This window comes from Dipodomys spectabilis, unplaced genomic scaffold (genome assembly GCF_019054845.1).
Source record: "Dipodomys spectabilis isolate Male_0828 unplaced genomic scaffold, ASM1905484v1 ptg000273l, whole genome shotgun sequence".
NCBI lineage: Eukaryota > Metazoa > Chordata > Mammalia > Rodentia > Heteromyidae > Dipodomys > Dipodomys spectabilis.
In genome coordinates, this window is record NW_024870950.1 from 4,885,737 (window position 1) to 4,898,325 (window position 12,589).

The following is a 12,589-nucleotide window of genomic DNA, read 5'->3' on the forward strand; positions in this document are numbered from 1 at the left end:
AAAAAAAAGATGGGGCCGGGCGCTGGTGGCTCACGCCTGTAATCCTAGCTACTCAGGAGGCTGAGATCTGAGGATCGCAGTTCAAAGCCGGCCTGGGCAGGAAAGACCGTGAGACTCCTATCTCCAATAAACCACCAGCAAACCGGAAGTGGCGCTGTAGCTCAAGTGGTAGAGCGCTCGCCTTGAGCTGAAGAGCTGAGGAACAGCGCCCAGGCCCAGAGTTCAAGCCCCACAACCGACCAAAAAAAAAAAAAAAAAAAAAAGATGGGAATGTGGCTTAGTGGTAGATTACTTGCCTAATATGTATGAAGCCTTGGGTTCGATTCCTCAATACCACATACACACAAAAAGCAAGAATTTGGCGCTGTGGCTCAAGTGGTAGAGTGCTAGCCCTGAGCAAAAGACGCTCAAGGACAGTGCCCAGGCCCTGAGTTCAAGTCGCAGGACTGGTCAAAAAAAAAAGGAAAGAAATGCTTTACTGGAGAATTGGCTCAAGCAGCAGTACTTGTCTAATAACCATTTATCACTGAAAAAGTTTCTTGGAACAGTATCTGATGTCAAGTCAAGGCAGAAAATGTACAAGATAAGCCTGGAAAGTTCTATAATGCCTGAAACAAGGAAACTATTGAAGACTACTGGAGTCATGTCAATAGGACAGGAACCTACTCGAAGGAGTTCTCATTAGCTTTATGATAAGATAATTTGAACACCAAAGAAAATGATAAATAGTTACTTTGGAAAATAGTTTGGCAATTATATGACCTAGTAACTCACTCCTAAGTATTTATCCAAAATATGCATTCAACCAGGTACCCGTGGCTCACGCCTATAATCCTAGCTACTCAGGAGGCTGAGATCTGAACATCATGGTTTGAAGCCAGCCTGGGCAGGAAAGTCCACTGAGCCATGCCCTAATCCTTTTGACTTTTAGTTTGTTTTCCCCAGCTTGTGCTGGAGCTGGGTTGGATCAGAGTCTTTTTACCCCAATTCCTGTGTATGGTATTGAAACACCATACTTGGCCTGAAATGTGCTATATCTTAAATGTGCTATATCTTCAAATATGCTGTATTATCTGCCAAAACTCATCGAAGTTTATATTTTTTTTCAAATTCTTTATTGTGATTAAGTGATTACATAATTTCCCAAATTTCACAGTGTTGTGGGATAGTGATGCTTAGTTAAAGTCACAAACACATTCTAACTTTCATGGGGCAAATTGTCTATGGTGGTCTGTAACATTTATGAGTTCTATGAGCTTTGCAATAGTTATTTCTTCCACATGGGTGATGTGTACATTTCTTTTGTTTTGCACAGCATCAGCTGTTCCCTCTTTCCCACTTGTTCCCTCCCTCCCAGCGCTGCCATTGAGTTGCTTAGTTCATTTTATCAATGTCCAGTGCAGCTGATGGGGCCCGCTGTTGTATGTTTTTCCCTGATTCCCTCTAGTTCTATGTCATCCTCCTGATTTTCCTCTGGTATGCACAAATATACCATATATGTGATCAGCAAGCATGGGGTTATTTAGTAGTGATTCAACCAGATGAGTGGAAGTCTTGTTAATTTTGTCATATCACCTTACATTTTGGAGTTAACATCTACTTATCAGGGAGACTATGTGCCATTTGTCTCTTTTCTGTTGGCTTACTTACCTAGCTCAACATGATTTCTTCTAGCTCCATCCATTTCCCTGTAAATGCCATTTGTCCTTTCTAATGGCTACATAATATTCCATTGTGTATAGATACCACAATTTTTGGATCCATTCATCTGTGGTGGGACATCTGGGTTGTTTCCATATCCTGGCTATTGTGAACAGTGCTGCAATAAATATGGAGGTGCATGTGTCCTTGTATACTGGTTCCTGTTGTTCAGGATAGATGCCTAGAAGTGGTATGACTGGGTCATAAGGGAGGTCAATGTTTAGCTTTCTGAGGACCCTCCAGATTGCTTTCCAAAGTGGATGTATAAGTGTACATTCCCATCAGCAATGTAATAGGGTTTCTCTTTCTCTGCATCCCCTCCAGCATTTGTCGTTGGCTGACTTTAGGATGTGGGCCATTCTGACTGGGTAAGGTGATACCTCAGGGTTGTCTTTATTTGCATTTCCTTTACAACCAGGGATAGTGAACATTTCCTCATGTGTTTCTTTGCCATTTTTATCTCTTCTTCTGAGAAGTCTCTCTTTAGTTCCCTAGCCCAGTTAGTAACTGGTTTGTTAGGTTTGGGAGGGATTAGTTTCCTGAGTTCCCTGTATATACGGGATATTAACCCCTTGTCTGATATATTGCTGGTAAATATTTTTTCCCAGTTGGTTGGTTGTCTTTCTAGTTTTGTTGCTATAGCTTTAGCTGTGCTGAAACTTTTTATTTTAGGGTAGTCCCATTTGTCGAGTCTCTCTCCAATTTGTTGTGACCCTGGGACTCTGTTCAGGAAGTTCCTGCCTGTGCCTATAAGTTCAAGTGTCTCTCCTACTCTGTCCTGCAGCAGTTTCAGAGATTCAGGTTTGATGTTGAGGTCTTTAGTCCGTTTTGAGTTGATGTTGGTGCATGGTGATAGGCTGGGGTCCACTTTTAGTTTTCTGCATGTGGCCTCCCAGTTTTCCCAGCACCAGTAGTTGAAGAGGCTGTGTTTCTTCCATTGTATGTCTTTGGCTCCTTTGTCAAATATCAGCTGACTGTAGGCCTGTGGATTTATTTCTGGATCTTCTATTCCATTGGTCTTCGGGTCTGTTTTTGTGCCAGTACCATGCTGTCTTTGTTATTATAGCTCTATAGTAGAGTTTGAAGTTCGGCATGGATAGCCTTCCCATATTGTCTTTGTTCCCTAGAATTGTTTTGGCTATTCTAGGTCTTTTGTTGTCCCATATGAATTTTTGGACTGTTTTCTGTATTTCAGAAATGTACGTCATTGGGATTTTAATAGGAATTGCATTGAATTTGTATATTAATTTTGGCAGTGCCATTTTCACTATATTAAGTCTGCCTATCCAAGAGCATGGAAGGTCTTTCCATTTCCTGGTGTCTTCTGTAATTTCTTTCTTTAAGTTTTTATAGTTTTCGTTAAATACTTCTTTTAGATCTTTGGTTAGGTTAACTCCTAAATATTTTATTTTTGGGGGAGTTATTGTGAATAGGGTTGCTTCCTTTATTTCTCTCTCTGCTTGTACACTGTCAGTGTACAGGAAGGCGACTGATTTTTGTGGGTTGATTTTGTATCCTGCTACTTTGCTGAAGTGATTTATAATTTCTAAGAGTTTGGGGATGGAGTTTTTGGGATCATGAAGGTATAGTATCATGTCATCTGCAGAAAGAGATAGTTTAATTTCTTCCTTTCCTATGTGGATCCCTTTAATGTCTTATTCTTGCCTTATTGCCCTGGCTAAGGGTTCCAGGACTATAGTGAAGAGGAGTGGAGACAGTGGGCATCCTTGCCTTGTTCCTGATTTTAGGAGAATTGTTTGTAGTTTTTCCCCATCAAGTATAATATTGGCTATTGGTCTGTCATATATGGCTTTTATTGTTTTAAGGAATGTTCCTTCTATTCCTATTTTCTCCAGAGCTTTTAACATGAATGAATGTTGTATCTTATCAAAAGCCTTTTCTGCATCAGTGGAGATAATCATGTGATTCTTGACCTTGGATCTGTTGATGTGTTGGATTACATTTATTGATTTACGTATATTAAACCATCCCTGCATCTCTGGGATGAAGCCTACCTGGTCATAGTGTATGATTTTTTTTTATGTGTTTCTGGATTCTGTTAGCTAGAATCTTGTTAAGGATCTTTGCATCTGTGTTCATCAAGGAAATTGGCCTGTAATTCTCTTTGTTGGTTGGGTCTTTGCCTGGTTTGGGGATGAGTGTGATATTGGCAGTTTAGAATGAGTTTAGGATAGCTCCCTCCTTCTCTGCTTTTCTGAAGAGCTTGAGGAATATGGGTATTAGTTCTTGTTTAAAGGTCTTATAGAATTCCATTGTGAATCCATCTGGTCCTGGGCTTTTTCTTGTTGGAAGACTTCTGATTGCTTCCTGTATCTCGTTGTAAGATATTGGCTTATTAAATTGATTTACTTCTTCTTTGCTCAGTTTGGGCAACTTGTATTTCTCTAAAAATGCATCCATTTCTGCTAGGTTTTCTTTCTTTAGAGAGTATAATTTTTTAAAATAGTCCTTCATAATTGTTTGGATATCTTGAGTACTTGTGATTTTTCCTGTGACATCCCTCGATCTTGTTAATTTGGGTTTCCTCTCTTCTTTTCTTAATTAATCTTGCCAAAGGTTTATCAATTTTATTTATTTTTCAAAGAACCAGCTTTTTGTTTTATTAATTTTATTTATAATTTTCCTAGTCTCTATCTCATTAATTTCCACTCTTAATTTGATTATCTGGCTCCCAAAGTGTATAGTTAGAGGGTAAACTTTGCTGCACATCCACAAGCCTGACTGAAAATAATTTCAGTAAATTGAAACTTATAAGTAAACAATTAATGAAAGACCAGGTGCCATCATGAACAACATAGTAACTATTTGGACCAGGAAGTCACAATCATCAAACTTCAAACGAAATCAATGATCATTAATGTCTTTTACTCTGGCAAGTAACATTACCTAAGGCAGAAATTTGGGAGAAACTAGACAAAGTGTGTAAGACCAGATATCCTCTTTGTACTTGGACTGAAAAATGTGACAACAAAACTGATTCTGGTGTGATTAAAAATGTCTTGGCCAGGCACTGGTGGCTCACACCTATAATCCTAGCTACTCAGGAGGCTGATATCTGAGGATCTCAGTTCAAAGCCAGCCTGGGCAGGAAAGTCCGTGAAACTCTTATCTCCAATAAACCACCAGAAGATCCGAAGTGGCATTGTGGCTCAAGTGGTAGAGGGCTAGCCTTGAGCTGAAGAGCTGAGGGACAGCGCCCAGGCCCAGAGTTCAAGGCCCACGGCCGACCAAAAAGAAAAATGTTGGATTATACAAAGAAAATGAGTGCAAACACAGATTCACAAGACATGGCCTGTTTGAGAAGACTTCCCTCCTGAAAGCAGCAAAAAGGACTCAGAGATAGAGCCCTTGCCTGGCATTCCAAGGCCCTGGGTTCCATCATCCCTGGCACTGGGAAAAAACAATAACACCTAAATATAGGAATGCAAAAAGAGAACGGACAAATATCAAGGACACCACAAAGGCCAATACTGCTTCTGGCCAAACAAAACAAAGTTAAAAAAAAAAAAAAGTAAATATTCTGCAATGGCTTAACTGTGATGATTGTGAGAATTTCTCATAAGGCAATTAATATATTGTAAAAAACAAAAAACAAACTTTTTAAATGGATAATTTTTAAATGATACTAAAAGTCATAGCTCTTTCTGGGGGATGAATTAGGAGAAAGACAAGGCAAGTTTTGACGCTACTCTTTAAATTCAGATGAACTCAAAGATAAAAAACAAAAACAAAAAAAAACACCACTGGCCAGGACCCGGTGGTTCATGCCTGTAATCCTAGCTACTCAGGAGGCTGAGATCTGAGGTTCTCGTTTCAAAGCCAGCCTGGGCAGGAAAAGTCAGTGAGACTCTTATCTCTAATAACCCACCAGAAAACTGCAAGTGACACTGTAACTCAAGTGGTAGAGCACTAGCCTTGTGCTGAAGAGCTGAGGGACAGCGCCCAGACCCAGAGTTCAAGCCCCACAACCTACAACCACCCCCCACCCCCGCCGCCGCCGCCCAAAACCAAAACACAAACAAAAAAAGAGGTAGAAGGGGGCTGGGAAGGTGGCTCAGTGGTAGAGCGCTTGCTTTGCAAGCCTGAGGCCCTGGGTTCGATTCCTCAGCACCATATAAGCAAAAAGAAAAAAGCCGGAAGTGGCGCTGTGGCTCAAGTGGTAGAGCGCTAGCCTTGAGCTGAAGAGCTGAGGGACAGCGCCCAGGCCCAGAGTTCAGGCCCCACAACCGGACCCCCCCCCCCAAAAAAAGGTAGAAGAACTCCTATAGTAAGTTATAGATGAAAGATAGAACCAGGAAGTCACCAACTAATGAAACCCCAGACCAAGGCTATAATCTAAGGGGAGATAAAATTTGTTGGGAATTTATAATGGCTAGATGAGAGAGAGCACATGATGTTGGCTCATCAAAGTGACATTATGTACCTTCTGATGTGCTGAGAGAGGAAGTACCCCACATCCCCTATAAAAAATTATACTTGAGGGGCTGGGAAGGTGGCTCAGCAGTAGAATACTTGCCTTGCATCCATGAAGCCCTGAGTTTGATTCCTCAGAACCACAAAAAACAGAAAAGACCAGAAGTGGCACTGTGGCTCAAGTGGTAGAACGCTGAGCTAGCCTTGAGCTGAAGAGCTGAGGGACAGCGCCCAGGCCCAGAGTTCAAGCCCCACAACCACCCCTCCCCCTCCAAAATACAAACTCTTATAAGTAAAAAGACAAAAACAATGCAACTTAAGAATGGGCAAAGGAACGGAATAGGCATTTCTCCAAAGACAATACGCAAATGGCAATTGCCTTGCTAATAGGCACAGGGACGCTGCTCAACATCATTAGCTGTGATGGAAATCAAAATCAAAAGCATAGTGAGGTATCCCTTCACACCTTCCAGAACAGCCACAGTGAAAACGCCAGGAACAAGTGCTGGCAAGCAGGGAGATGCTGGAGTCCCTACACGTATGTTGGGAATGTAAAAGGCTATCTCTGGTTTGGGAAGTGGACTGGCAGTGCCATGAAAAGTGAGACCATGTGACCCAACAGCTCCATTCCTCTATATCTACAGTAGCTCCTCTACCTCCTCTACCCTGCCTCCTTGTTATCTGGGGTTTCAGTGACCTGTGGCCAATATTGGTCCAAAAGGATAAATGGAAAATTCCAGGAAAGCCACAACAACTTTATTACATATTGTCCTGACTAATGTGATGAAATCTTTTGCCATCCTGTTCCATCTCTTTGCCCAGTGTATCCATGCTGTATATGCTACGTGTCCATTAGCCGCTTAGCTGTGCAGATTTTTGTGTGTTCTAGTCCTGGGACTTGAACTTAGGGCTGGGCACTAAGTTCAAGGCTAGTGATCTACCACTTTGAGACACAGCTCCACTTCTACTTTTCCAGTGGTTAATTGGAGATAAGAATCTCATGGATTTACCGGCCCAGGCTGGCTTTGAATCGATATCCTCTGATCTCAGCATCTTGAGTAGCTAGGATTACAGGCATGAGTCACTGATGCCAGCTTAGCTGGGTAGATTATCAAGCTAATTGTGGGATATCAGTGTTTTGTTCACACACCTCTTATTATGCTCGAAGAATGGCCTCAAAGAGTAATGATGTTGGTAATTTGACTATGCCAAGGAGAAGCTACAGTGTTTCTTTTAGATAAAACTGTTTCTTTTAGAACATTCTCTACTCAATAAGAAAAGACAAATATAATAAAGCTTAGGTTGCTGGGCTTAGCTTTACCGAAATTCTAGATGAATTGTTCTCATGGCTGTGTGTGTCTGGAGAAAAGCCGGATATACAGGATTGGGAACTCGCAGTTTCCTGCACTCTCTGGGGTTCTTGGCACACTCCCCTGAGGATAAGAGGGAACTATTGTACCGAAAAGAATTGAAAACATATGTCTACACAGAGGCTTGGATGTGAATATTCATAGCAATGCTGTTAATAATAGTGGAAATATCCCAGTGCTGGTGACTCACGCCTGTAATCCTAGCTACTCAGGAGACTGAGATCTGAGGATTGTGGTTCAATGCTAGCCAGGGCTAGCATGTGAGATTCTTCAGTTAACCACCACAAAACCAGAAGTGGAGCTATGGTTCAAAGTAGTAGAGTACTAGCCTTGAGTGAAAAAAAGCTTAGGGATAGCTCCCAGGCTTTGGGGGGGAGGGCTGGGAAGGTGGCTCAGTGGTAGAGCACTTGCCTTGCATGCATGAGGCCCTGGGTTCGATTCCTCAGTACCACATAAGCAAAAAGAAAAAAAGCCAGAAGTGGCACTGTGGCTCAAGTGGTAGAGCGCTAGCCTTGAGCTGAAGAGCTGAGGGACAGCGCCCAGGCCCAGAGTTCAGGCCCCATGACTGGACCCCCCCCCCCCGCCCCCCGCAAAAAAAAAAAACAAAAAGGACGGGGGAGAGGAAGGTTCAAAGATTTTTCCTTCCTGGCCTGGCTTGACTTTGAACCACAATCCTGAGATCTCAGCCTCCTGAGTAGCTAGGATTACAGGCGTGAGCCACCAGTGCTTGGTGGGAAAAGATACATTTATACAAGGGATTATTATTTGACAAGAAAAAGGAATGGAATATAGGTCCAACATCCCTACGCTGCACATCTAAAATTCAAAATAGTCTAAAATGTGAAATGTTCTGAGTGTCGACAGAATGCCCATGTGTGGAACTGCGCAGCTTCCAGGGTCTCCTCAGAAGAATGAGCTGCGGTTCCTGTGGCTCTGTGGCTTCATGTCTGTGACCACCTTTACCAGCTTCATTTTTTTAATGTCTAGGATGTAAGATTGTATCACATCTGAGACTTCTTTGGTCCTGGCCTACTTAGAGGAAAGGGGTCAGGTTGGACAGGTGCTTCTTAGGTCAGGCCTGGCTGCTTTGGGGAAAAGAATGTTGCAGGCGGGTTTAATAGGTGGGTTGAAAACATAGCCCCAATTTCTCACCTCATCCACACCCAGGCCCTTTGTAATCCCATGCAGCACCTTCCATCAAGAAGTGGAGTCTAAGCTGGGCGCTGGTGGCTCACACCTATAATCCTAGCGACTCAGGAGGCTGAGAGCTGAGGATCTAGGTTCAAACTTAGCCCAGGCAGGAAGATCTATGAGAGCCTTATCTTCTTTAAACCACCAGAAAACTGGAAGCGGCGCCGTGGCTCAAGTGGTAGAGCGCTTGCCTTGAGCTGAAGAGCTGAGGGACAGTGCCCAGGCCCAGAGTTCAAGCCCCAAGACCCCTCCCCCATCCCCACAATTGGCTCATGCCTGTCATCCTAGCTACTCAGGAGACTGAGATCGGAACAATCTCCCGTCTGAAGCCAGCTCAGGTGGACCAATTCAAGAGACATGTTTTCTCCCTTTGTTGGAGCTCTACTTCTCTTGTGAGAACTAGTCTAGGTGAACCCACTAGTGGATGCCATTTGAGTTGAGGCCAACCTAGCAAGGCTAGCCTGGATCAGCATAGATTAGCCTACAGGAGCCAATTCCAGCCTGGTTAAGCAGAGGCCATTTCAGATATTTCAGGCTTCAGCAACACCTCCTCTGAGAAGCTACCCGGCTTACTTATATGAGGCCAGGTCTTCCCAGAAGCAAGAGGGGGCAGAGGCCAACCTGGATCAGCTCACTTCAGTTGGCCTCCAGCTCACGAAATAGAACAGGTTTATCTCCAACCTCTGTATTTTAGGGATGATGGGCTCCATGGCTGGGAGAGTGGGCACGTGGGGCCTCTTGTGAATGTCTTGATTAATCAATTGCATCTCTGCTTTTGAGCCAGGCATAGGCTCTCGGGTCAAACTACCATGATTCTAACCCAGGTTCCATTGCTCCCTCCCTCAGGGGTGGTCTTGGCTCTCAGGTAGAGGATAGAAGGATCAGAGCAGGTGGCTGTGGAAAGGGACAGTGAAGCCCCAGGTTAAACAGGACCTTGCTGGATTGACAGGACTTTCCTCCTCCTCCTCCTCCTCCTCCTCCTCCTCTTCCTCCTCCTCCTCCTCCTCCTCCTCCCTTTTTCTTTTTGTCTGTCATGGGGCTTGAACTCTGGGCCTGGGCGCTGAACCTCAGCTCTTCAGCTCAAGGCAAGCACTCTACCACTTGAGCCACTGTGCCACTTCCGGTTTTCTGGTGGTTTATTGGAGATAAGAGTCTCATGGACTTTCCTGCCAGGGCTGGCTTTGAACCCTGATCCTCAGATCTCAGCCTCCCGAGTAGCTAGGATTACAGGCGTGAGCTTGTAGCACCCGGCTTCCTTTGTCTTCTTCTTGGCTGTTTTTATGTTTTTGTTCTGTACTGGGGCTTGAACCCAAGGCCTCAAGCTCTCTTTTAACCTTTTCATTCAAGGCTAGTGCCCTACCACTTGAGCCACACTTCCATTTTCAGCTTTTTGCTAGTTCATTGAAGTCTCTCTGATTTATCTGCCCAAGCTGCCTTTGGACCACTATCTTGAGAACGGCTAGGATTATAGGATTATCTGGGATAAGCAGGGCCCTGGGTTCTGTTCTATAAAAATAAAACAATAGGAAACAAAGCACCCAATCACCTATGGCTCTAATCTCCTTAAACTCCCTCACCGGATCCTCTCATTCAGCCCTCATCTCTACATTTCCCTCCATGGCAGACCCAGCTCTGTTACCCCTTTCGTCCCTGCACACCAGCCCTCTCCCTGACCCTGGCCCTCCCCGTACATGTCAGCATTCACTGAAATTGATAGTCATTTTTAAAAAATTTATTTCTATGACTTTGAAAACGTTCTTCACCACTGAGCTATGCAGACAACTACACCCACTTCTAGTTTTTTGTTTTGCACAACTCTTGCCCACATGAACTTCCCGGTAATGCTGTAGGTCCCAGGGGTGGTGTGGAGGAGAGACACATTTCCAAAATCTTCATCCACCTCTCTCCACCCCCAGAGAGAGACTGAGGGGCAGGCCTGGTCTCCGCGGCACTGGAGGAGGCTGTGGAAGCAGAAGGCTTGAAGGCCTCCTTCATTCATCAGGGAAGAGCTCTGAAGGCTTTAGACTCCATCTGTCATCCTGTCAAAAGCCTCCACCATGTGTCCTCAGCTCCTGCATCTGGCATTCGTCCCCCTTGGGCGTTCTCCTTCCCCTATTTTGGTTTAGGTCCAGGAATGGGCCCACAGATGAATGGTTGGCCAGGTTCAGGACTTGGTACAAATATAGCATGGGGTGAGACGATGCCACTCCTCTGCTTGCTTGCTTCCATCAGGGATTAGCAGCTCAGGACGTGTGGTGCGATTCAGTGCTGGGGGCTACCGCAAGGGTTTGTGGGACATGGACAGGGTGGCATGTGCCTGGGGGCGGGGGGGGGGGGGGTTGGCTGAGCTGTGTATTTCTCAGTGCTGTGCACACGCATAGCCTGATGGGCAGCAACCCCGGCCCCGTGGGCAGCGCGCAGAGTGCAGTGGAATGAAGGGCCATAACTGAAAAGTTAAATGAGCCCAAGAGAGAGGGAAGATTCTTTCACACCAGCACCAGCGTGCCACGGCCTCCTTTGTTAGCATCAGAAGCTGGGAAGTGTGCTGGGAAGGGAGCTTAGTGGTAGAGTGCTTGCCAAGCATGCACGAATCCCTGGGTTTGACTCCTCAGTACCACATACACAGAGAAAGCCCCAAGTGGCACTGTGGATCAAGTGGTAGAGTGCTAGCCTGGAGCAAAAAAGAAGCTCAGGGACAGTGCCCAGGCCCTGAGTTCAGTCCTCAGGACTGGCAAAAATTAATTATTTTTTTTAAAAAAAAGTTGGGAGTTTCCCTAGTGCCCTTCACTGGGGACATACACACAACACCTGTTTATGTGATGGGCTAGTACAGAGCAAGGAAAAGGAGGGGCCCACTAACACGTGTGACAAGATGACAGTAGCCCAGGTGTAGCCTGCCACGTGGAAGGAGGGAGATACGTGAGGCGGCACCGAGGAGGGCGTGTATGTGACATTTTGGAAGAAAGTGCTGGACAGAAAACAGATGGGCCGTTGCTTAGTGCTAGGAAGGAAGAGGCGTTCACGGCAGAGTGCCAGGAGGGACTCTGTGGATAAGTGGAAATATTCTATATCTTGATTATTGCTCTTTGAATTTGTCTAAATTCCTGGAATTGCACATGGTTAAAGGTGAATGTTGGCCGGGCGCCAGTGGCTCGTGCCTGTAATCCTAGCTACTCAGGAGGCTGAGATCTGAGAATGGTGGTTTGAAGCCAGGAAAGTAGGAAAGGCCATGAGACTTATTTCCAATTAACCAGAAAACTGGAAGTGGAGCTGTGGCTCAAAGTGACAGAGGGCTAGACTTCAGCAACAAAGCTCAGGGACAGTGCCCAAGCCCTGAGTCCAAGACCCACAACTGACAAAAGGAAGAAAGGAAGAAAGGAAGAAAGAAAGAAAGAAAGAAAGAAAGAAAGAAAGAAAGAAAGAAAGAAAGAAGGAAAGAAAAGAAAACAAAGGTGAATTTTGCACGTATAAATTATACTTTCACAACACCACCAAAAAGGCCTAGTTAGGGTACTGTTGGTAGTGATCATGCCAGGGTGAGTTGGAGGAGGAGGAGGAGGAAGAGGAAGAGGAAAGGAAGGGCAGAGCAGGGGAAGGGCAGTGGGGGTGAGGGCCAGGTGGTGCCACACTGAGAACAATCCGTGAATTTGACCAACTCTGTTTTACTGGGGCCCTACCTGTCGGTGGGGAGCTTCTCCTCTTCCTCCTCCTCTTCCTCCTTCTCCTCCTATTTCTTCTCCTTCTATTCTTTCTCCTTTTCCTTCCTCCTTTTCCTCCTCCTCCTTCTCTTCCCAGTGCTAGAGATTAAACTGAGGGCTTCATACGTACTAGGTAAGCATGACTTATACTCCTTGGCCAAGCAATTCTGGTACATTCTGTGTGGATGCCACAGA

The 12,589-nt window shown here is 44.9% G+C and overlaps 1 protein-coding gene across 3 annotated transcripts in view; it reads left to right on the plus strand.

The window, feature by feature from the left end:
- Il34 (interleukin 34) overlaps positions 1 to 12,589 on the plus strand; it is a 47,363-nt gene that overhangs the window by 22,472 nt on the left and 12,302 nt on the right. The window contains exon 1 of one of the 3 annotated variants that reach the window (XM_042700990.1): positions 2,650 to 2,659. The exons of the other annotated variants lie outside the window; for them this stretch is intronic. The gene's annotated coding sequence lies outside the window, so the exon portion shown is untranslated. Of the gene's footprint in view, positions 1 to 2,649; positions 2,660 to 12,589 lie in introns of those variants that run through there. 3 annotated transcript variants of the gene reach the window in all.